Source organism: Hordeum vulgare, chromosome 5H (genome assembly GCF_904849725.1).
Source record: "Hordeum vulgare subsp. vulgare chromosome 5H, MorexV3_pseudomolecules_assembly, whole genome shotgun sequence".
Taxonomy (NCBI): Eukaryota; Viridiplantae; Streptophyta; class Magnoliopsida; order Poales; family Poaceae; genus Hordeum; species Hordeum vulgare.
Genome location: NC_058522.1, coordinates 575,224,942 through 575,229,250, shown reverse-complemented (window position 1 = coordinate 575,229,250; position 4,309 = coordinate 575,224,942). Strand labels below are relative to the sequence as shown.

Sequence of the window (4,309 nt, the reverse complement as noted above, 5' to 3'; positions counted from 1 at the left end):
GATCAAGTTGGATGTATATAACAAAACAATCTGCTATGAGAACTATGAAAGATTAAGGAGGGAAGGATCGAGGGATGGAGATCTTTTGCAGCTACAGGATCAGGTGTTGTTGACTGCAATGTAGTGCGAAGACAGCTAAGCATCCCTCGGAAAAGAGGAACATGCATATAGTACTCCCTCTGTCCCAAAATAAATGACTCAACTTTGTACTAAATTTGCACTAAAGTTAGTACAAAGTTGAGTCACTTAATTTGGAACGGAGGGAGTACTTCCCTGTACGTTGGTAGGATCAATCATACTAGCAGCCATCAAATCCTCGTACTTCTCTGTAGCTGCATTGTGACCGTACCTGAAGTTGTCATTAACAAGGACCTGAATACAGATAACCTCCAAATTAGACTAAAGTGCGCCAAAAGGTTAACTTCGAAAGCTTAAAAATGGAGAAAGCTATCTTTCATAGAGATGATTGTTAGCAACTGTTCTCGAATTTTGATTTCTTTATGTAGTCTTTCATAAAGTGTGTTTGACGAGATGATATGACCAACTGGTACTACCATATACCACACAGTAAAACTTATCTCAGTGAGCTTGCCGAGATGGTGCGACCAACTGGTACTACCATATACCACACAGGAAAACTTATCTCGCTGAGTTTGCCGAGATGATGCGACCAACTGGTACTATCATATACCACACAGGAAAACATATCTCAGTGAGTTCGCCGAGATGATGCGGCCAACTGGTACTACCATATACCACACAGGAAAACTTATCCCAGTGATACAGCTCAAAATAGATGCATTCGAAAATTCACAATTCACAGAACATGTCAGTCACTGCAATGTGGAATCACTGTATCATCAAGAATGACTGAATAGTTGAAAGGATGTAACAAAATAGCTTTTCCCCTATCATTAAGTATGACAATGGCACTCTGTATGTCAGCAGCAGTACCAAAACTTAGACTAAAACAATGTCATGGTTGCACCCTGCAAGGGCAAGGCGTAGTTTTGGAACACTGAAAGTTTGAGTTCAGAGATGGTTTAGAGCTACCGAATAAAAGACGTACAAAAGATATCAAGCATAATGAAGTGTGAACGGAGCATGGACAACAAAGAGAACAAGCATTGCATACCACTTCAAGACTACCACTAAAACATTAGCAATCACAAGAAGAAATATTGCAGAAGATAGCAAAATGCATAAAATTGTTGCCGACACGATTTATCAATCACCAAAATGAACATAAGAAACCATGTACATAACATACAACTTAAGAACAAGTACAGAAACCATGCAAGTTCTAGATGTATTAAAAATGAGCGATATCTGAAGCTGTGAACATAGCAATCATCTAACATATGAAATGTGCAAAATTACTAGTGTCAGGCTGAAGTGCTTCCAAACTCACCAAATACAGTGAAAATCCACAAGTGACTATGAGCTATGATGACATAAACATCACTAGCAACAAGTCTCTAGTAACTACCACTGAAAGTCTGAAACTAATGACACAGCAAATAGGTGAAGCCATATGGAAATCATGCATCATATACTCAAAAAATGGAAAGTACAGAACTACCAGCGTTATGCTCAAATGCTCCAAAAGTGCACAAATATAATAAGATTTATGATGAAGCTATGAAGACAAAGAACACTGGCATACAATGCATCTAGGAATTATGACTGGAACTTACAGGGAAAGTAGGTGAAGTTGTATGAAAGAGAAATTATCTAGTATCTGTTTTGCTCATCTGTGCCCTGATAATTGCACTTTTCTTGTCTTCCTCGTCCTTCTCAACAATGAGCTTGGCATGCTCAGCTTCCTGCACAGCATACTGTTTGGCTTCAATGGCATGAACCAACTCTTTACCAAAACTGAGAATGGTAATGAAATTTCTGGCCCTCTCTGTCAGAATATTCCTGATCTCCCTGCTCACAGCCCGCCATTACATAAAAGGATATGTTGGTAACATATTCCAACAAGGTCGGCGGCTACTATCTACTACTCCCTCCGTCCCATAATATAAGAACGTTTTTGACACTACACTAGTGTTAAAAACGTTCTTATATTATGGGACAGAGGGAGTATATATATAGCATGTGAAACATGTACACACATTGAACATGATGAAGTTGTACCTCTCTCTGTATTGGGCAACCACAACTTTGAATGTTTATGAATGATTGAAGGAAACACTCTCTCATTGTAGTTCTCCCCCGGGTCCTGTACATGGTAGTCTCTCTGGCATGGGTCATGTAAGGACACGAAGACCAGTTCGCACCTGCCCAAATTATCGAGTGGTATCAAATGTATGCTAGGTGCTGCAGTGTAAATGCTACTTTGGGAATGAAAAGAAGTGCATGACAACTAACAAATTCACATAGTCAACATTATATAACTTTGTTCGGCAACACCTATTCATCTTAAATGATCATGGCAACATATAATGATGAACGAAAAAAAATTACTTGTCACTTCTGTTAACAGCTTCCAAGAAAAAATGAGTTCAAATGCTTATTCACAGACAATATATAATGGTGACCACTCCAAATAGATAAAAACCAAATGAGCTCAAATGCTTATTCACAGAGCAGTAGACACTAGACAGTCCAAGGCTACAATGGTGTAGGATTTCATAGATCAACTACCATGGGTTGCCTTAATATCCAAATGAATCAACAAAAATTGAGTCCATAGATGCCAGGTATGCCATCACAGCTGTTGTCACTGTAACTTCACAATCGGAAATGATTATGGGAAACACCCTACATGTACCAGAACCCACCCACCTATCCAAACTGGTAAACACTTTACATGTGTCCGTTCCCCTTGCAGGCTACAGTGAAAGAATATGCTCAGAAATGACAATGCCTTTTTTTGCGGGTCAGAAATGACAATGCCAAAACCCTTTCCATGTAAAAATTGCTAGCTAATCACTTCACATGAACCAGATCCTCTTACAGGCTACATTTGCAGAATATCAACAACATAGCCAACTAAAAGCAGACCCCTTGGTCAGTCCAAAACATGGATTTGACACACAGGTAACAGTAAATCACGCATCTGTGCTAGGTGAAGAGGGATCGACACAAGAGAAAGTTACCATCTGGAGCCGGCTCCCGGAGGCCAGAGGTGCTCTCCACGAGGTTGGGTTGTGCACGGACGTCATAGATGATCGGCCTCACAAATCACGGGATGACGATCTGAGTCCCCTCTGGGTAGACCTGCACGGAGCACACCAAAACTGACCAGAAATCAAACGTGAAAGGATCCACCACAATCGGGACAGAAAAAACAGGAAGGAGTAAGCAAACCCATCGCACGCATTACGGGCGGCTGAGATCCACAGATCTGTGCGTGGGGCGGTGGTTACTAGTTTGAAGAAGACATATACAAATGTCTAACAAGTGTTAGGCTCAAGTGCAACTAAACTCAGCAAATGCAAGGAAATATACAAAGCTATGAAGATACAAACAGCACTAGCAATATGCCTATACTAACTACCACTGGAAGTGACACTATGAAGATAGAAAATGTTAAGTTTGAAACGATGGTCGCTGGTACGAACTATATTCAGTCGTATGAACGAACTTGAAGTCTGAAACTATGTTCAGTCATCCGAACATACCACTGGATGGCGGAAATTATGTAATGTCATATGAACGTTCCACTGAAAGTCTAAACCTAAACCATGGACACAGAAATCAACTACCATATGAAATGTGCAAAATTACTAGACTCGAGCTCAAGTGGTCCGAAAGTCGGTAAATGCAGTGAGTAACTTATATGATATATGAAGATATGAAGACATAAACAGCACTAGCAATATGCATGTACTAACCAGTACTGAAAGTCTGAAACTATGGACATCGCAAATAGGTGAAGTCGTATGGAAACCATGTATGATAAACTCAACAAATGGAATGCACATGAATACCAGCGGTAGGTTCAAACGTTCAGTACTCAACAAGTGTAATGAAAATATATGATGAAGAAGGCAACACTCTCTCATTATAGTTCTCCCCCAGGGTCCTGTACATAGTTGGTAGTCTCTCCAGCATGGGTTGTGTAAGAACACAAAGACCAATTCCCACCTGTCCAAATTATTAAGTGTTATCAAATATATACAAGGAGCTGCAACGTAAATGCTATTTTTGAAAAGAAGTACATGACCAATAACAAATTGGTAGACGCTAGGGTTCTACCAGGTCTCAGACGTAGGTTGTAGGGGTGGAAGTGCGGGCTGCGAGGTTGGGGACGCCGGCGGTTGGGTGCCGTCGCGGCGTGAGAGAGAGAGACGGCTAG

General features: G+C 40.7%; 1 long non-coding RNA gene across 1 annotated transcript; it reads right to left on the bottom strand.

Moving 5' to 3' along the window:
* Positions 1–262: 262 nt before the first annotated feature.
* On the bottom strand, positions 263–3,951 carry LOC123394999. Its single transcript, XR_006609632.1, has 4 exons — positions 3,108–3,951; positions 2,143–2,285; positions 1,698–1,932; positions 263–372 (listed from the first exon to the last, which is right to left on the bottom strand). It is a non-coding gene; the product is annotated as an uncharacterized LOC123394999 (long non-coding RNA).
* Between the last annotated feature and the right edge of the window lie 358 nt (positions 3,952–4,309).